This window comes from Lontra canadensis, unplaced genomic scaffold (assembly GCF_010015895.1).
Source record: "Lontra canadensis isolate GAN:19392208 unplaced genomic scaffold, GSC_riverotter_1.0 scaffold28, whole genome shotgun sequence".
Taxonomy (NCBI): domain Eukaryota; kingdom Metazoa; phylum Chordata; class Mammalia; order Carnivora; family Mustelidae; genus Lontra; species Lontra canadensis.
Window position 1 is genome coordinate 12,048,947 of NW_022631022.1, and position 22,345 is coordinate 12,071,291.

General features: G+C 36.6%; 1 long non-coding RNA gene across 1 annotated transcript; it reads right to left on the bottom strand.

Annotated features, from left to right (window-relative positions):
* Positions 1–1,081: 1,081 nt before the first annotated feature.
* On the bottom strand, positions 1,082–20,410 carry LOC116871956. Its single transcript, XR_004383567.1, has 4 exons — positions 20,372–20,410; positions 12,695–12,864; positions 3,724–3,758; positions 1,082–1,107 (listed from the first exon to the last, which is right to left on the bottom strand). It is a non-coding gene; the product is annotated as an uncharacterized LOC116871956 (long non-coding RNA).
* Positions 20,411–22,345: the final 1,935 nt, after the last annotated feature.

Consider the following 22,345-nt stretch of genomic DNA (forward strand, 5'->3'; position numbering starts at 1 on the left):
GTAGCGTTAACAACTCTTTATTTTTTCTTTTCTTTTTTTATTATGTCATGTTAGTCAATCATTTATTATGTTAAACTTTTTGAAATTACTGTGTGTTTTCTCTCTCCTGATTGGACCTATTGATTCATAGTGCTTACAGTAAAAATTACTTTAAATACATATATTAGAAAAGAAAAATATCAATTTCTAAGTTACAATCTTAAGAAATAGAAAAATAATAGAAAATAGGAGGAAAAGAGTAAAAGTTAAAACAAAAATTGATAAAATAGAAAACTGACATAAAATGGAGAAAAATCAGCAAAGTCAGAATTTTGTCCTTTTAGAATACCAATAAATTTGATAAACTCTTTGCAAGATAATTATGAACAGTTTTATACAAATAAATGTGACAACCTAAGTAAAATGGAAGATTTCCTTTAAAGATTTATTTATTTATTTTAGACAGTGTGCAGTTGCAGGGGACACAGGGAGAGAAAAGAATCCTCAAGCAGACACCCCATTGAGCACAGAGGTCTGTGCAAGGCTTGATCTCAGGACCCTAAGATCATGACCTGAGCTGAAATCAAGAGTCAGATGCTTAACTGAGTCACCCAGACCCCCCTGGAAGATTTTCTTTAAAAATCACGATTTATCAAATTGACACAAGAAAAATCAGAAAAAAATCTGAATAGTTGTTAAATATATTAAATCTTTAATTAAAAACATATCCCCAAAGAAAATGTCAAGCCTAGAGGTCTTTACTGGTAAATTCTTGGAACATTTAAGAAAGAAATAGTACTAATCTTCCACAACCTCTTCAAGGAATAGAGAGAGAACATTTATTCATAACTTATTTTATAAGACCAGCATAAACCTGATATAAAAATATAACAACAAAATTATAATATTAACAGACACACAAATAAGAACAAACTATTAGAAAATCAAACCCAGAGAATACATTAAAAAGATAATAGGTCATGGGGCACCTGGGTGGTTCAGTGGGTTAAAGCCTCTGCTTTCGGCTCAGGTCATGATCCCAGAGTCCTCTGCTCTCTCCCACATCAGGCTCTCTGCTCAGCGGGGAGTCTGCTTCCTCCTCTCTCTCTGCCTATTTGTGATCTCCATCTGTCAAATAAATAAATAACATCTTAAAAAAAAAGGTAATAGGTCATAACCAAATTGGTTTATTCTAGGAATAAAAAAAAAGGTTTGAATTTTGAAAGTTAGTCAATATAATTCACCTCATTAAGGTAATAAAAGTGAAAGTCATATAATTACCTCAACAGATGCAAAAAGGCATCTAATTAAATTAACCACTATTTCATGATAAAAACTCTCAGCAAGCTAAGAATAGAAGAAAACTTCTTTAACGTGATTACATTTATACATAAAAAGACTACTGTTAACATATTTAGTGGTGAAATGTTGTGTGCTTTCTCCCTGAGTTCAGGAACAACTCAAGTACTTCTGTTTTTATTCTACTATTCATTTTATTACTTCACTAATCGATACTAGTTAGTACAACAAAACAAGAAAAAGAATTAAAAGGTATAAATACTGGAAAGGAGCCTGTAAAACTGTCATTCCAGGTGATATTATTGTAAATAATAGGGAAACTCAAAAGAACATACATACTATTAGAGTTAATAAATGAATTAAGCTGTCAATATATAAATATCTATTATATTTCTATGTATTAGAAAGGATAATTAGTAAATTAAACTTTAGAAACAGTATCATTAACAATAGTTTTGGAAAACCTCAAATATCTAAGAATGAATCGAATGAAGGATGCATGATCACAAAACTGAAAACTGTAAAACTGTAAAAAAAAAACAGGAAAAATTAAAGATGACCTAAATAAATGGATAGCTATACCATGTTCAAGGATTTGGAGACTCAATATTGTAAAGATGTTAATTCTCCTCAAATTAATTTACTGATTCAGTGCAGGATCAATCAAGATTTCAGCAGGTTTTTCTTTGGAAATTTTTAAGGAGCATACTAAAATTTATACGTAAATGCAAATAGCCTGTAATAGCCAAAGAATCAGCTTGAAGAAATTGTTGGAGGATTTACATTATCAGATATCTAGACTTGGCATAAAGTGACAATATTTAAGACAGGGTGATATGGCAGCAATGACAGATAAAACAGATCAGTGAAACAAAAAGAGAGTCCAAAAATAGGGCAACATATATAATAGTAAGCTGATGTACAACAAAGGCGCAACTCCAAATTTACAGCAGTAAGATTTTTTTTCAGTAAGTGAAGCTGCATGATTCATATGGAACAAACAGACCTTAACACTATTTTACATCACTTGCAAAAGTTAATTTCAACTGGATTATAGACCTAATATATAAGGAAATCAGTAATTTTCTAGAACAGGAGTTGATAGTTTTTTTCTGTAAATGGCCAGAGAGTCGATATTTTTGGTGACTATGGGTGACACAGTCTCTGTTGCAACTCTACAACTCTTTTGTTCTAGCACAAAAGAATCCTTAGACAATACATAAATGAATGGAAATGGCTGTGTTCCAATAAAAAATATATTTACAAAAACCTGTGGGCAGACCACATGGGACATCATTTGCTGTCCCTGTTCTAGAAGATAACACAGAAGAATTTTACGACCTTGGGGTAGGCAGTGATTTCTTAAATAAGACTCCCCAAAAAAATATGAACCACAAAAGGTTGATAAAGTTCTTAAATTCTATTTCTGAAAAGACAGCATTGAGTCAAACAGCAAGACACAGCCTAAAACAAGATATTCATGATACATATGCATATGTATCTGTGTATGCATATATACCATATCATATATACAGCATATGTATCCAACAAATCACTCATAGCCACAATATCTAAATACCTACAAATAGATAAGAAAAAGATAAATAACTCAATGAATATAGCTCAAACAAAGTGAGTAATAAACCTAAGGAGATACTTTGCAGAGACTACTAAGCATGGACATAAGAATCTGAAAAGATGTGCTTTATGATCAGTCATCAGGGAAATGCAAATAAAAATAAAGCCATAATAAAATATCAGTACACACTCAGCATGGCTACAATTAAAAAGACTGACAATATGAAGTGGTGGCCAGGATATGGAGCAACTAGGACTGGAACTTTCATATATTACCTATGAGAATATAAATTGTTACAATCACTATGAATCACTGGGGTCTACTAAAACCTCTCTTATCACCCAGCAGTTCCAACTGAGAAAATGCATGATATACGAGAGAAAATGCATGAACGTGTCACATGAAAAGCATGTACAAGACTATCATAGCATTTTTCCTCCTAACAGCCCGAGACTAGAAATAGCTCAAATGCCTATTAATGGTAGAGTGAATAAATTGTGGCAGAATAGAATACTACAAGCAGTTAAAAAGAACTGATAACATGGATAAGTATAACAGATAATACTAAACAAACAAACAAAAAACCCCAGGCACAAAATTCTATTTCTATGAATTTCAGACAGACAAAATAATCTATGGTTGTGGGCACAATGGAGGGGCACAATGGAGCACTCTGGGGATAGTGGTTACCTGAGTAATACATATATAAAAATTCATTGGGCTCTATACTTAAAATTTGTGCACTTTAATTTCAGTATGTCAAAACTCAAAAATAATTTTTTTAAATCATAGGAATTTCATGAATATATTTTCACTGAAAGATTCAAACAACACTGAAAGACATAAGAGTAAAATATTAATCCTACCTTCATGTCTTGCTCTCTCATTCTTGCTGTCTTCCCTAAAGAAAAGAATCAAGTGAGCTTACTTCCAAATCAATTTCTATGCATTTACATGCATAAATAAATGCCAATGTATAGCAACATTTTAAAAATATACATTAATGCTTCTATAATAATTCTATAATTTTATAATTTTAATTTTTATTCTATAATTTTATATAATTCTATAATTTTAATTTTACCCTAAAAATACATCTTAAGCTCTTTCTAAGCCTAATATAGATCAGCTTAAATTTTTTTTAAAGGTACACAATGTTCGTAGTATCAAGGTAACATAATAAATTCAGTAGTTTTCCAATTAGTGGAAATTTAGATTATTCCTATTTTTTCACTCTTCAAAACCATGCTGCATCAAACATTCTTAAGTTTTCTTTGTGCACACAAGTAAGTATTTCATGGTACACTATGAACAATTAACTTACTTTGGCTAAAACTGTAGAAACAAAATTGCTGAGTAAAAGAAAATTGTATAATAAAAAAGTTTGGTAAATTCTACCAAATTGCTTTCCAGAAAGCCTTACAAATTATATTCTGACCAAGTATACATAAAAATACCTGATTCCCCACATATTTTAAACACTAAATATTATCAACCTTTTTAAAAGTTTTTATTTAAATTCTAGTTAGTTAATATACAGTATAATATTAGTTTCAGGTGTATATAAATATTATCAATCTTTTTTTAAATTATTATCAATCTTTTAAAATTCTGCCAGTCCTAAGGATATAAAAAAAAAAAGCAATTCACTGTTACTTTAAATTACACATCTTAAGTCAGACAAAGACAATAACCAAATGATCTTACTTGCATGTCAAACCTAAAAAACAAAAAAAAGCAAAAACAGAACCATAGATACAGAGAAAAAACTGATGGTTGTCAGAAGGGAGGGGGAAAGGGGATGGACAAAATGAGTGAAGGGGAGGGAGAGATACAGGTCTTTAGTTATGAAATGAGTAAGGTATGGGGATGAAAGGTACAGCAATAGGGAATATAATCAATGGTATGGTAATAACATTGTACTGTGACAGATGGTGTTTACACTTGCAGTGAGCATAGCACAGGTACAGAGATATTCAATCACTATGTTGTACACCTGAAACTAATGTAACATTGTATGTCAACTATATTTCAATTAAAAATTATATTTCTATTCATTATTTATATTTCTTCCCACTGAAGTGGTTATTTATATCTTTCATACATGTTTCTATTAGGTTGTTTATATTTTCTTTATTGATTCTTTGGTGTTTATTACATATCGTAAAATGTATTCAAAACAGGTTGAAAATATCGTCTCCTGGTTTGTCACTTTTAACTGTTCTTTTTCTTATCACATAGTACTGGCTAGGACTCTCAAAACAGTATTGAAAAACTTTAGTGTGAAACTTCTGATATTTTATGATTAGGCATGATGCTTGTGTATACAGATATCTTTCATTAAAATTGAGAAGTTTTTCCTACACCTGGTTTGCTAAAATCGTTTTATTCCTAATAAAAAAATAGATGTCACATTGTATTGAACGCTTTTTGGCTTCTCTTAAGATAATTATATCATTTTTTTCTTTGAGTATAATGATTTGTATTAATATATTCTGAATTTTGAATCAGCTTTGACTATCTTAGATAAATCCTACTTAGTTATGATTTTTCTACATTTCTATATAAATGTATTCATTTAAAAAACACATTTCTGGGTTCACTTTGCTAATACTTAGGATTTTTGTATTCGTGTTCATAAATACTACTTGTATTTCTACCAGGTTTTACTTTATAAGTTACAAGCATAACTTTTGATTTTATATTGATAGGATTGTTAAAGTTCATTATTAATAAAGCTTCTTATGGAATTGTTTCTTTTATCAACATGCATGTTCTTTACCTTGTTAAATTCTCTTTGCATTAATTTTTTTTTGTCTAACTATGTTATCACACCTAATCTATTTTTAATGCTTGCAGGATATATCTTTGCATGTGCTTTTATTTATAACCTTCTTTTTAGATGTAGTTCTTCTAAATAGCTTAGAGCTAGATGTGCTCTTGCTTTACCAAACTTAAGATTCTCTGTCTTTATTGAAGAAATTGATTCCATTTGTCATGTATTGTATCCACTGTCAAATGATTACTGATGGCTTGACTTTTTTCCTGCCATCTGGTTGTACGTGTGCATGTATTTTGTCATGCTTTTAGAACTTCCCTCTTCTCACTTCATCATGCCTTGTCTCTGACGTCTTTCTATTGCCGTCACCTAGAATAGGGTTTGGCCTGCAGGCAAATCAGTCTTGTTGCTTGTTTTATAAATAAAGTTTTATTGGACCACAATCATGATCATTCAATTACATATTATCTGTGGCTGCTTTCAGTCTACAGCAGTAGAGCTGAGTAGTTGTAACAGAGACTTAATGAACCACAAGCAGAGAATATTTACTCTCTGGTATTTTACAGAAAAGTTTGCGAACATCTAATCTTGATTTTAATTTTATGTTACTGATTTCTAAACATACACCATATTTAGATAACTACAAGTTAAATAATTTTTCTCTTCACTGTTTCTTGAACATATTCATCTTTCTTAGATTCCTTATTTATTTTGTTAAAGTTCATCCTATAGTCTACTTTCTTTTTTTTTTTTAATATTTTATTTATTTATTTGACAGAGATCACAAGTAGGCAGAGAGGCAGGCAGAGAGGGAGGAGGAAGCAGGCCCCCCACGGAGCAGAGAGCCTGAAGTGGGGCTCAATCCCAGGACCCTGGGATCATGACCTGAGCCAAAGGCAGAGGCTTTAACCCACTGAGCCACCCGGGCGCCCCTATAGTCTACTTTCAAGGAGATTCTGTGATACATAACTGCTAAGGCTTTTTATTTAAAAAAATCCTGGTTTTTAAACTCTAAGTGTGGTTTGTGGTTTGTTTCATATTTAGTAATAACACCCTCAGTCTCTCTGAGGATAACACATATTTGTAATAATTTTAACTATATATTTTACTTATAATAATTTTATTTTTCTTAAAATTCTAAGATAACATTTATAAAATAAATTTATACTTATCTTTTTATTTTATTTATTAGCTCTCTTTCCTCAGGTATTATTTCAGAATTTACTGAGTTTTGTCCCTCTACAAATGCAGGTTATTCTTGTACTTTGTTAATAAGAATCCCTATAAGCCCCCTATTTCTGCTTAATGTGGATTGACTTTGGTGATTATAGGGAAAGGGAAAGACATACTGCTGAGCAGGATATTTTCAGAGTGAGGAGTCTCCCTCTCCCTCCTGAGATCCATTCTCCTATGCTATTCTTTGGCTCCCATGACCCCACAGCCTCACTGTTTTAATATGTGGACCAATATAAGCAGGAAAAGGGAAGGCCATCAGCAGTCTAACTGCTCCACATGCAGGGTCTCAATCCTTCTGGTCACTACCTTAGCAACCCCTATTCACTGAATCTGCTCTCTCTGAGCTGGCACCTTCCCTGAAATTGCTTCCATCTCCTTAGCTGTCTTAAGCTTCTGAGTATTCGAGGTTTACTTGCTCTAGTTTGTTCATCCAAGTTCTGACACCACCATCTCCTAAAAATTTCTGATACACTGATGACACTTTTTGTCCTCCATCCTGTTACCAATTATTTCCCTCTCCCTTCCCCCTCCCATCTCTCAATCTTTTCTGTCATTTCATAAGATTCAGTAAAGATTAAGTTTCCCTCAATCTGACATCTTGATTTAATCTTCATATATGGGATTCTTTAATTAACTCTTTCAAAACACCATTAAATACAATTTATTTCTGAGGAGGAACTTAAGATTGAATCATTTTTTTTTTAAAGATTTTATTTATTTATTTTTTTGACAGGCAGAAATCACAAGTAGGCAGAGAGGCAGGCAGAGAGAGAGAGAGGGAAGCAGGCTCCCCGCTGAGCAGAGAACCCGATGCGGGACTCGATGCCAGGACCCCGAGATCATGACCTGAGCCAAAGGCAGTGGCTTAACCCCCTGAGCCACCCAGGTGCCCTCGAATCATTTTTATATCAAAACATTTTAAAAGATATTCAGAAAGAGTATCTTTGATGCAGAAAGGAAACTGAAGCTTTACTCCAATAATATATTTGAGGGTATTAGAAATGATAAAATAACTTTCACCAACTGTAGTGGAAAGGGCTATTTAGTCCAAAGTCACTGGTCTTTAAAAATAGGTTGGGGAGTCTACTTATTTAAAAAGTGTTCTTTCATGAGGAATAGGGGCAGTGGTTGCAGAAGAGCTGTAGTCATTTAGACATTGTTTTTCCAGCTAATAACAATCTTAACATATTAGTCAGCAGCAATCAGTGACATTTGTAGTCAGAAAAATTTGGCTATCAAGCTCATCCTATTTTGGAACTCTACCCCTATCCTGCCATACACAATCCCTTGACTGCTGAGTAGCCTGTTCCAAATACATCACAAATTAACTTTAACAGTTTTAATGCTGATTTAAGGGAACTCTTCCTAGAGTAGCTAGAAAGCATAGACTCTGACCCTGTACCTCTGTACTTTCTGGTTTTTGAAGTCCCTGAAAATAAGAGTAGCTGGTTTCATTTGGCTTTCTTTAGGGACCTTAAAAGGGATGAGTATGTTTGAAATTCCTATGACTACTCTGAGTTTTTCCAACTGATTATTAACAACTTCTATTCTTTCTCCTTTTCCAGTCCCAGAGTTGTTAGTTGCCAGAGTTTGCTGTCAGACACCTCTGTATACTCCCAGAGCTTTCTGAGATAGAATTTGATGAACTTCCTTAATTTTTTTTGTTAGTTGTGGGTAAAAATTTTCTCCTTGCAATGAATGGTGCCTGTCTCACTATTTGCTGTGCCCCGATTTCAGACTGGAGGGGTGTGAATATTTTTTCATGCTCTGATCAAGTTATCTCCTGAAGCAGCAGGCCTCAGGGGTAGGATAGATTTGGTAACCACAACTTGTACTTCCTCAGATTTTAAAGTGGTGGTACATGGTCACAGGCTACATTTAGTTTTCAGGGCTCCTATCACTGTTGGGGCCCTCGCACTCTCCCATCATCCCTTGTCTGTCTTTATCCTCTTTAACCTCCCCAGGAAGAGGGAAAAAAGGGAAATTCATATTATTTGGCTCTTACTGTATGTTCACTGTGTGCCTTATGCTAGGTATTTTCACAAATACTTTCCATCAAACCCTCAAGCATAACTGCACAAGGGAATTGTCCTTATCCCCACTTTTACCAGTTAGGAAACTGAGGCTCAGAAAGGTAAGCAACTTACCTGTGACTACAAAAGTGGCAAGCAGTAGGTCTGGGATGTGGATCCTAGACTCTAAGCTCCAAAACCCAGAGGATCTTCCAGAGAAGAAGCCTCAAGCCTGACTCACCCAAGAGCGTGGCTCTGAATGCAAATGAGAAACGAGAGCTGAAAGGAGAATGTAACTCTTCTTGAAAGGTACAGAGCTGGCCAAAGTTTAAAACTGGAGAATTGGGGGCACCTGGGTGGCTCAGTCAGTTAAGCGTCTGACGCTTGATTTTGGCTCAGGTTACGATCTCAGGGTTGTGAGATTGAGCCCTGTGTCAGGGTCTGCAGTGGGCATGGAATCCATTTAAGATTCTCTCTCTCTCTTTACCCTGAATTGCTAAGGAAATGTTGAAAAAGAAAAACAAAACTGGGGCATCACGTTGCCTGATTTCAAGCTTGACTACAAAGCTGTGATCACCAAGACAGCATGGTACTGGCACAAAAACAGACACATAAACAAGTAGAAAAGAGTAGAGAGTCCAAATATGGACCCACAACTCTATGGTCAAATAATCTTCGACAAGGCAGGAAAAAATATACAGTGGAAAAAAACCAGTCTCTTTAATAAATGGTGCTGGGAAAATTGGACAGCTATGTATAGAAGAACAAAACTTGACTATTCTCTCACACGATACACAAAGATAAACTCAAAATGGATAAAAGACCTCAACATGAGGCAGGAATCTATTAAAATCCTAGAGGAGAACATAGGCAGTAACCACTTCCACATCAGTCACAGCAACTTCTTTCAAGATGTCTCCAAAGGCAAAGGAAAAAAAAGCGAAAATGAACTTCTGGGATTTCAACAAGATCAAAAGCTTCTGAACAACAAAGGAAACAGTCAACAAAACAAAGGCAACCCATGGAATGGGAGAAGATATTTGCAAATGACACTACAGACAAAGGGCTGATAGCCAAGATCTATAAAGAACTCCTCAAACTCAACACTCAAAAAAGAGGTAATTCCATCAAAAAATGGGCAGAAGACATGAACAGACACTTCTCCAAAGAAGACATACAAATGTACAACAGACACATGAAAAAATGTTCTTCATCATTAGCCATCAGGGAGATTCAAATCAAAACTACATTGAGATGCCACCTTACACCAGTTAGAATGGCTTAAGTTAATAAGACAGTAAACAACAACTGTTAGAGAGGTTGTGAAAAAAGATAAGCCCTCTTACACTGTTGGTGGGAATGCAAGTTGGTGCAGCCACTTTGGAAAACAGTGTGGAGATTCCTCAAGAAATTAAAAATAGAGCTACCCTATGACCCTGCAATTGCGCTACTGGGTATTTACCCCAAAGATACAGATATAGTGAGCAGAAGGGCCATCTGTATCCCAATGTTCATAGCAGCAATGGCCACAGTTGCCAAATGGTGGAAAGAGCCAAGATGTCTTTCAATAGACGAATGGATAAAGAAGATATGGTCCATATATACAATGGAGTATTATGCCTCCATCAGAAAGGATGAATACCCAACTTTTTTATCAACATGGACGGAACTGGAGGAGATTATGCTGAGAGAAATAAGTCAAGCAGAGAGAGTTAAGTATCATATGGTTTCACTTACTTGTGGAGCATAAGGAATAACACGGAGGACATGGGGAGAAGTCTCCTTCTTCCCATGAAGTGAGTTGGGGGAAATTGGAGGGGGAGATGAACCATGAGAGACTGTGGACTCTGAGAAACAAACTGAGGGTTTTGGAGGGCAGAGAAGTGGGGAGTTGGGTGAGCCTGATGGTGGGTATTGCACCATGCACGTATTGCATGGAGCACTGGGTGTGGTGCATTACAACGAATCTTAGAACACTGAAAAAATAAAATTAAATTAAAAAAAAATTCTCTCCCTTTCTTTCCTTCCCCACCCCTCTCTCTCTTCCTTTCTAACAAAACAAAACAAAACAACACACACACACATACAACAAAACAAACAAGCAAAAACACTGAAGAATTGTAGGACCAGAAGTCAGACTGAACAGACAAAATTGGTCGGCTTGGAAATTTTTGTAGAGTCATGGAGACATAAATTTTCAGTATGGGTTAATTAAGTTCTCAGTTCCTGCACTATTTTGGATAATCCAGTAAGTTTTTTTAAATTAATTAATTAATTTGAGAGAGAGAGTGAGAGAGAGCATGAGAGGGGGAGAAGGTCAGAGGGAGAAGCAGACTCCCCGCAGAGCTGGGAGCCTGATGCAGGACTCAATTCCCAAACTCAGGGATCATGACCTGAACTGAAGGCAGTGATTTAACCAACTGAGCCACCCAGGCACCCAGCCAGTAAGTTTGTTATTGGCCCATTCTGCCTTTTTTCCCTCATTGGCCTAAATAAAAGGAGCTCTCTCTAATTCAATAACTGAATTCAATAAACATATACTGTTTGGCTACTTTATGGTAGGGACTATGTTGTCCCTCTATGTTGAAGATAGAGGGAAGAATGAAAACATACTTCCTGCCCTCATACAGTTCATACTACTGAGAGCCAGGGTTGGGGAGGGCAGACACAAGTAAACCTACAATTAACTTATAACGTGATCATATCTCTGACATAAGGTTATGCAAGTTTCTCTAGGGCCACAGAGAAAAGAGCCAACTCAACCAGGTTGGGGGTGGGCTGAGGAATGGATAAGGCAAGACTTCCAAGAGGATACAATTCTTGACATATGATTGAGCCCTTTAGATGATCAGGACCATACTGTATGGGTAAAAGAGGGATTCACACCAAAGTAAGAGAGCAATGGGGACCTTTTCCTGGGGGGTCTGAGAAGATAAATCAGTTGCTAGAACTATTTTGGAACCTAAAAGAACTTTCAGTTCCCTAGCTGTCTTTAAGTTTCTATGAGGTCACTTGTATGTCTGTTCCTAGGTTTCTGGGTGGTTATTCTGGATTTCCCCAAGGTCAGGACAATAATCTGTTGTTCCTCATTTGTGCCTTCTTACCCTGGTGCTCAGTGAGGAAATCTACTCTGTTCCCCTCAACCCCTAGGCCTATTGCTCCTACTATTACTAAGCAACTATCACATCTTCTAGAAGCCTTTTCAGCCTGTCTACTCACAATTTCAGCTTACTTATTGCCTCTGCTTGTTGCTATGGTCTAATGGTTTTTGAGGTCTACCTTCTCATGTGTGTCTTTTAGCTACTGTTTTTATTGCCACTGCCTACCCTCTACCATATTCGTATTCTCCAAGAAAGGAACCAGTTTGTTAATAATTACTAACCTCTTCCTTGGGCAAAGCTCTCATATTTGGTTAACTCATAGGTCACTGTCTAGCCAGGGGATTGTTTGCCTTCATGTTGGAGCTGAGCCCTGTTCCAACCAGGGGCCCAGGGTTACAAGTGACAAAGATGTTGGTCTACAACAATAGAGCCAATTTACAAGGCAGACATAAAAGGTAGCCAAGGATATAGTAGACAACCTAAAGCTAGGCTGACTGAGGAGAACGATGCTACAGATACATTTGAGCCACTATAAATGGAAAAGCAAAAAACATCTGACATCAACCATAATAGTCCCTTGGCTAACTTCAGGTAACAGTAAGGGGGGAGGGGAAGGATGAAGAAAAATAGAAAGTTTCTGGGAATAAGCATTTACAAGAAATAACACAGAAAATAAGTACGTCCAAGGAAAGGAGACAAGTTGACCTACCTGACAGGAAATAGTCTTTTTTGAGGTGCTTAAGAAGATTATCCAAGGGCTTCTTTCTTCCCTCAAATACACGAGGTGGGAAGTGATGTCACGAAGATGATGACATAGGTTGTTCCTGACTTTTGCTCTCCCTCCAAGAATAATAAGAACTGGACACCATTGAGAGAATCCTAGAACAAAGGATGAGACTGAAGCACCCCACTGTACCTCAGAGACCAAGACAGACTGCATTAGAAGGGTAAAAGAAGTACCTATACATTGACCACATGCCCCTCTCCCAGGCCAGTGCAGCACCTTGCAGAGAGGTCTCCCCCTGAGCCTCTGGTTCCTCCAGTGGGAAAGGAGAACTCAGAGGGAACAACCACTGCTCCCAGTACTGTGGGTAACTTTTCAGGAGCCCCTACTCTGATCTCACCTCATGGAGACTACAGGACAATCTGCAGAGGATAAATACTGGGATTGTGTGATAGAGAAAGGGAGAACGGCCAGCGACAACCAGCACAGAAATCTTGGCAGACCAGTGACCAGTAGTAATCTCAATCAGTGACTCTGCTCATCCACAGAAGCAAGTAGAAGGGACACTCTACCAGGAAACTCGGGAGGGTGCAGATCTGCCTGATTCTGATCCTCAAAAGAAGTTTTTTCAATGCTAAGCCCAATTTGCCCACACCCAGACAAGTCGGTGAATCACAACTCCACCCACTATAGAGAATGCCTTCCAGCCCCATCTAACCAGAGGGGTTGGCAACAACTGGAACCATGTGGCCCAGCAGTACTCAAACTAAGGGGCAGGTAAGCACAACTGATCATCCACAGAGCAAAGCCAATACCCAGCATGGAGAATTCTGGTGCTGTGAACAGATAAGGGGGATCAATTCACAGCCAAGGCTGAGGGGAGCTCCCAGCCCCTCCCAACTGGAGAGACTTTGGGAAATTGAGCAGCCTCTCCCCCTCTAGCCCAAGCAAGGATCTGAATCACAGCATCACCTGCTCTGCTGAGTGTCTTTTGGCGTCTTCTGACCAGAAGGGCTGGCAAAAACACCTGGAAGCTGTGTGGCCCAATAGCACTTGTGCTGAGAGGCAGGTGAGCAGAGCTGATAGTTTACATAACAAACAATGGCCCTGCTCAGTCAGGGAACTTGGGGTGCGGGTTGGCTTAAGTTAAGACAACAAAGACCTTTACTGGCATTAGAGCTGCTTCTCCTGCTATGCCCAGGCAGGGAATCAAATTCATAGCCCTGCTCATCACTGACTATAACCTTTGGCCTGTCTGAACAGGGAACCCAAACAGAGCACATGGAATGCTGCATAGCCCATTGAACAACCCTATACATAGTAGCACTAGAACAGATAGCACAACCCACGGCTTCCTTATATGTTGAGCAAAAGCAGTGGCCTCATCCAACCAGTGAATTCCGTGAACACTCTGGTCTGATTTGGGTCCCCAAACAATGTGCTGTACAAGCCCTGCGTTCTATCCTGCTGTCCTCACAAGGCAAGAAAGGTCATTTATAGCCCCATCCATTACTGAATATAGCACCCAGTCCTGACCATTTAGTAAGCCTGACTAGAAAGTCCAGGCAAATGCAGAGCTCATCCTATAGACTTACTTGGTTAGGGAGTCAAGCCAGTAGTTCTATCCAACAGTTCTCAACTAGTGATGCACCCCCTCATTCCTGTCCTCAGACTTCAAATAGTTGCCTTGCCCTCGAATAGACCATAATAGCAGACCCCACCTGCCAAAGGGTAATACCAGCAGACACACCCAGACACCCAAACTGAACTGATTGGTGAAGAACTGTCTCTGCCAAAGCAAACCTGTAAAGTCTGGAAGAGGAGTCAGATTATGCAAACGCACAGATGCCAACATAAGGAATCAAGGATTATGAAAAGTCAGATAAATACGCCACCAAAGGAAACTAATAAAGCTCCAATAACTGACTCTAAAGAAATGGAGATCCATGAACTGGCACACAAAAAATTCAGAATAATTCTCTAAGGGAAGTTTAGTGACCTATGAGAAAACAGACACAATTAAATGAAATTAGGAAAACAATGCACGAACAAAATAAGAAGTTTGACAAGGAAACAGCAACCGTCATCAAAAAAATAAAGAGAAATCCTACAGTTAAAAAATATAATAACTGAGGGATGCCTGGGTGACTCCGTGGGTTAAACCTCTGCCTTCAGCTCAGGTCATGATCTCAGGGTCCTGGGATCGAGCCCTGAATCTGGCTCCCTATTCAGCCTGGGAGCCTGCTTCCTCCGTCTCTCTTTGCCTGTATCTCTGCCTACTTGTGATCTCTGTCTGTCAAATAAATAAATAAAATCTTAAAAAAAAAAAAAAAAAAAAAGAAGAGAAGAAGAGGATTCCATAAGTCTTTGAGTGGATTTTTCAACAAAAACTTTCCAGGCCTGGAGAGACCAGGATAACATATTCAAAATATTGAAAAAACACCCCTGTCAACCAGGATTCTATACCTGGCAAAGCTGACTTTCAGAAACAGAGGAAGGATAAAGACTTTCTCAAACAAATGAAAATTGAGGGAGTTCATTGTCACCAGACTTGCCTTACAAGAAATGTTAAATGGAGTTCTTTGAGTGGGAGCAAATGAACACACACTAACATCATAAAAACATAAAAAGTTAGTGTAAATCTCACTAATAATGGTAAATCATACTTAGATTCTGCAATATAGTAATAGTGGTATATAATTCACTTATAATTCTATCGATTAAAAGTATTATATTGTAGTAAATATAACCATAGCTATAATAATCTGTTCTTAGCTATACAATCTAAAAAACATATAAACTGTAACAGCAATAACTGAAAATGAGGGAGAAGAGAAGTAAAAGTATAAAGTTTACAAATTCAATCAAAGTTGTTATTTGCTTAAGATAGAATGTTATAAGTTTAAGATATTTAATGCAAGACTATGGTCATTATTAAAAAAACAATAAAGAAGTCAAAGCATACTAATACCAAAAAACATCAAAACAAATAAAAAAGACAGTAGGATAAGAAGCAAAGAACAATAGATCTACAAAACAACCAGAAAACATCAAAATGGCAATAGTAAGTCCTTACCTATTAATAATTACTTTAAACATAAATGAATTAATTCTACAATTAAAATACAGAGAATGACTCATGGATTAAAAAAACAAGATCCAAATTTATGTGGCCTAGGAGACTCACCATAGCCTTATAGACACACATAGACAGAAAGATGAGATAGAAAAAGACTTTTCAAGCAAATGGTAATTTAAAAAAGCAGGGGTAGCTATGCTTGTATCAGACAAAATAGAGTTTGAACTAAAATAGTAAGACAAAGAAGGTCAATACATCCAGAAGGTATGACAGTTATAAATATTTATGTGCCCAACATTGGAGGACTTAAATACATAAAGCAAAAACTAACCAAGCTAAAAAAAAAGGACGTAAAATGGTATTACAATAATAGTTGGGGCCTTTAACACCCCACTCTCAACAATGGATAGGTCATCCAGACAGAGAATAAATAAGAAAATAGCAGATTTGTACAACAATATGGACCAAATTACCTAAATATATACAGAACATTCTCTCCAACAACAGCAGAATATGCATGCTTCTCAAGCACACAGCAACATATTCTAGAATGGACCATATGTTAGGTCACAAAACAAATTTTAGCAAATTCAACAAGGTTAAAACCCTCCAAGTATCTTCTCTGACTACAATGGCATAGAACTAGAAGTCAATCACAAAAGAAAAGCTGGAAAATTCATAAATATATGGAAATTAAACATCACTCTTCTGAAGAAGCAATGAATCAAAAAAGAAATTAAAGGGAAAATTAAAAAATTTCTATGAATCCACGTAGAAAATCAATGAGTGCAGGGCACCTGGCTGGCTCAGTGGTAGAGCATAGGACTTTTGATCTTGGATTGTGAGTTCCAGCTTCACCTTGGGTACAGGTATTACTTAAAAGTAAAATCTTTAAAAATAAATAAGTAAAAATAAAAATTTTCTTGAAACAAGCAAAAATGGAAACACAACACACCAGAACCTGTGGGATGCAGCAAAAGCAGTTCTACAAGAGAAGTTCATAGCAATAAATGTCTATATTAACAAGCAAGAAAGATACCAACCTAACTCTATGCCTCAAGGAACTAGAAAAAGAAGAACAAACTGAGCCCAAGGTTAGCAGAAGAAAGGAACTAGTTAAGATTTGAGCAGAAATAAATAAAATGGAGAAAAGAAAAATAATACAAAAGATTAAAGCAAACTAAGACTTGGTTCTTTGAAAAGATAAAACTGACAAACCCTCAGATAAACTAACCAAGGAAAAAAGAGAAAGGACCCAAATCAACAAAATTATAAATGAAAAAGGAAACATTACAACTGACATCATAGGAATTCAAAGACTCCTAAGAGGCTATTACGAACTACTGTATAACAACAAAGCAGATAACCTAGAAGATATGGAAACATTCTTAACTTACTCAGACTGAATCAGGAAGAAATAGAAAATATATACAGAACATTTGAGTAAGGAGATTGAATCAGTAGTCGAAAACTTTCCAATGAGGAAAAGCCCAGGACCAGATGGCTTCACTGGTGAACTTTACCAAATATTTAAAGAATTAACATCAATCTTTCTCAAATTCTTCCAAAAAGTCAAAAGGGAGGGAATACTCCCAAACTCATTTTACAAGGCTAGCATTATTCTGATACCCAAACCAGAAGAGGACACTACTAGAAAACTATAGGCTAAAATCTCCTGTGAATATAGACACAAAAATTCTCAGTAAAATACTAGCAAACTGAATTCAGCAACACAGTAAAAGGACCATTCACCATGATCAAAAGAGATTTATCCCTGAGAGGCAAAGACGGTTCAACATACACCAATCAACCAATGCGATACATCGTATTAACAGAATGAATCATATGATCATGTTAATAGATACCAAAAAAGCATCTGACAAATTCAACATTAGTTCATGATAAAAACTGAGGCACAAGACAAACATATCTCAACATAATGAAGGTCATATATATGACAGGCCCAGAGCTAACATCATACTCAGTGGTGAAATGATGAAAAATTTTACTCTAAAATCAGGAACAATCAGGGTGCCCAATCTCTCCATTCATATTCACCATAGTACTAGATGTCCTAGATAGAGCTATGAGGCATGAAATAGAAATAAAAGGTATCAGAATTGGAAAGGAAGAAGTAAAATTATCTCTATTTGCAGATGACATGATTCTTACAGATAAAATCCAAAAGACTCAACCTAAAAACTGTTAGATCTAACCAATGATTTCAGTAAAGTTACAGGACACAAGATTAACATTCAAAAATCAGTAATGAGGCACCTGGGTGTCTCAGTCAGTTGAGTGTCTGACTCTTGATTTTGGCTCAGGTCATGATCTCAGGGTCTTGAGATGGAGCCCTGCATTGTGCTCTGTGCTCAGCAGGGAGTCTGCTTGAGATTCTTTCTCTCCCTCTATTCTGCTCCCTCTTCCTCTCTCTCTCAAATAAATAAATAAATCTTTAAAAACAAAACAAAAATCAGTAATATTCCCATTTACAATAGCATCAAAAACAAAATACTTAGAAATAAATTTAACTAAGGAGGTGAGAGATCTCTACTCAAAAACTACAAGGCATTGATGAAAGAAATCAAAGAGGACACTAAATGGAAAGGTATCCCATGTTCAAAGACTAGAAGAAGTAATACTGGTAAATGTCATTATTACCAAAAGCCATCTATGGGTTGAATGCAATCCCTATTAAAATTCCAATGGCATTTTTGACAGAAGTGGGAAAAATACTTCTAAAACTTATATGGAACCACAGAAGACTCTGAATGTCTAATAAATCCTGAGAAAGAAGAACAAAACAGGAAACATCACATTTATTTATTTATTTATTCATTCATTCATTCATTCATTCATTAGAAAGAGAGCATAAGCAGAGGGAACAGCAAGCTCCCCAGTAAGCACCAAGCCCAATGTGGGACTTGATCCCAGGACTCTGGGATCATGACCTGAGCCAAAGGTAGATGCTTAACCAACTGAGCCACCCAGGCATCCCTGACATCACACTCTCTGACTTCAAATTATTTTATAAAGGTATAGTCATAAAAGTCTGATACAAAAATGTATGATGCTGGCATAAAAACAGATATATAGATCAATGGAACAGAATCAAGAACCCAGTAATAAACTCAAGCATTTTAGTCAACTAATAGTTGACAAGAGAGCCAAGAATACTTAATGGAGAAGACAGTCTTTGCAATAAATGCTATCGGGATAATTAGATACACACATGTAAAAGAATGAAACTGGGCCCGTATCTTAAACCACTCAAAAAAATTAACTCAAAATGTATTAAAGACTTAAATGTAAGACCAGAAACCATGGAACTCCTGGAAGAAAACACAGAAATAAAGCTCCTTGACAATAGACCTTTGTAATGATTTTTGGATATGACACTTAAAGCGCAAGCAACAAGATAAAAAATGAGCAAGTGATAGTACATCAAACTAAAAGGCTTCTGGGCATCCAAAAAACCCAAACAGGGGCACCTGGGTGGCTCAGTGGGTTAAGCCTCTCCCTTTGGCTCAGGTCATGATCTCAGGGTCCTGGGATCAAGCCCTGCACGGGATCTCTGCTCGGCCAAGAGCCTGCCCCGCCCCCCACCTGCCTCTCTGCCTACTCTGTCAAATAAATAAATAAAATCTAAAAAAAAAAAAAAACAACCCAAACAAACAAACAAAAAAATCAATAAAGTGAAATGACGACCTACAGAATAGGAAAAAATATTTGCTAACTTTGTATCTGATAATAGTTTAATACCCAAAATATAAAAAACTCCAACTCAATAGCAAACAAACAAACAAAATCAGTTAAAAAATGGGTAGAGGACTGGAACAGACATTTCTCCCAAAAGATGTATGAAAGAATAACAGATATCTGAAAAGATGTTCAACATCACTAATCATTAGGGAAATGTAAATTAAAACCACTTAATCTCAGGAAACAAACTGAAGGTTGCTGGGGTGTGAGGAGGGATAGGGTGGCTGGGTGATGGACATTGGGGAGGGTATGTGTTATGGTGAGTGTTGTGAATTGTCTAAAAGTGATGAATCACAGACCTGTACCCCTGAAGCAAATAAACATTATATGTTAATTAAAAAAAAAAACACAATGAGATATCACCTCATACCTGTTAGAATGGCCATTACCAAAAAGACAAGTGATAACTAATGCTGGCATGAATGTGGAGAGAAGGGAACTCTTGCGCACTATTGGTAGGACTGTGAATTGGTACGGCCACAATTAAAAACAGTATACAGGACTCTCAAAAATTGTAACATGTAACTACCATATGATCCAGAATTCTACTTCTGGGAATATACACCCCAAAGGAAATAAAAATAGTAATGTGAAAGCTATCTGCACCTCCATGTCCATAGCAGCATTATTTATAATAGCCAAGACATGGAAACATCCTAACTGTCCAATGACTGGAAGAATAGATAAAGAAGTTGTGATAAATATATATGTAATGTATATATTCAATTGGAATATATGATATTATGTTATACATGGAAGATATATAAAATGAAATATATAATATTCAATCATTAAAAAAAAAAAAAACAAGGAAATCTTACCATTTGCAACATATGGATGACCTTGAAGGCATTATCCTAATTGAAACAAGTCAGGGACGGCTGGGTGGCTCAGTTGGTTAAGCATCTGTTCAGTTGGTTAAGCATTTGTTATCACTTGCTCAGGTCATGATCCGGGGGTCCTAGGACTGAGTCTCACATAGGGCTCCTTACTCGGCAGGGAGCCTTCTTTTCCCTCTGCCTGTTTTGCATGTCCTGCCTGTAGCTCTCCATGCTTCTGCTCTCTCTGACAAATAAATAAAATCTTAAAAAAAAAAAAAAAAAGAAAGAAAAGAAAAAGAAATCAGAAAGAGAAAAATAAATATTATATATTTTTTTTTCACTTACAGGTGGAATCTAAAAAACAAGTCATAGAAAAAGAGATCAGACTTGTTACCAGAGACAGAGGGTGGGGGAGGGGAAACTGGGGGTAGGTGGTCAAAAGGCATAAACTTCTGTTTATGAGATAAGTAAGTACTAGCGATGTAATGTTCAACAGGATGACTACAGCTAACACTGCTATGTAAGGAAAGTTAAGAGAGCAAATGCTATGAGTTCTCATCACAAGCAGAACATTTTTTTTCCTTTTTCCTTTTCTTCTTATTATTGTATCTATATGAGAGAATGATGTTAGCTCACTGACTGTGGTAATCACTTCATAATAGGTGCAAATCAAACCATGCTGTATACCTTAAACTGACACAGTGATGTATCTCAATTTTTCCTCAATAAAACTGGACACAGTACACGACATAAAGACCACAGTGAGTATGATGGTTAGTTTTATGCTCTAACTGGCTAGGCTCATGTCAGTTAATCTAAGTGTTGCTATGAAGGTATTCTGTGGATGTGGTTTACATCTACAATCAATTGACTTTAGTAAAGAAGATTATCATTAATAATCTGGGTGGGCTCCATCCAACCAGGTGGAAGGCCTTACGACCAAAACTGAGGTTGTTCTGAGGAAGAAGAAATCCCAACTGTGGATCCCAGTGTCCATTCCTATCCAAGAGCTTCTGGCCTGTTGGCCTACCTTACAAATTTTGCACTTAACCACCACTATTAGGTAAGCCAAATCTTTTAAATTATATATTATAATAAAATAATTATAATAAATGTTTTCATAAGCAGTCATAAAAGATATGCAGTTGTAATAGATATTATAATAGATTATGATGCATACATGTGTATATGCATCTATCTATATAAACAGACATACACACACACACACACGTATCTCCTACTGATTGTAGGAGATAGAACCTGACAGAACCCTGCCTTGCCAGTATGGAAGCAGACTTGGAATTTGGTACCCCATATAATGTTTACCAGCTGTTATCTCCAATTAGGTTAGTCTCCTGTCTTTCCCTATCCATGTTCATTTTCCTATTTCTGTTCACACTGCTTTTCCCTTCTGACTTGTCTCCACTCCTTCTCCCATCTTATAAACTCTGTCCCTCTCTTTACACTCCAGCTCTATCCAAGCCTTCCATGAAACTGCCTTGTACTTTAGCTCCTTTTGCTCTTCTCTTTCTCTAAACTCCCTCAGTAGTTATTAGCTGGGCTAGTCACTGTAATTCTTAACCTTACGGATCTCACCTAACACTGTTTTGTATTTAGTATCCACCACTAGTGGGTATAAATTTGCAAGTATAAATCTGGGTGTGCAAGAAATATCACAATTCTTTATTTTGATTCAATCAAATTAAATTTCACCTCAGACATAACTGACCCAGCCTCAATTCTGTTGGAGTAGAAGGAAACCCAATCTTAGTTATTAGTGGGCTATCCTCTTTTCCTCCTTAGGCGTACACTAGAACCTGAAAGACTTATGTTAAGCCTAAAATATGGGGAAGATGGACTTTGACATACTCATTGTTCAGGGATATATGGTCCCTAGAAGCCAAGTAATAGCTCTGCTCATAAAACAAAAGTGGCAGGGGGATTCAGCCACACTAGGGTCATCGTGCAACCATC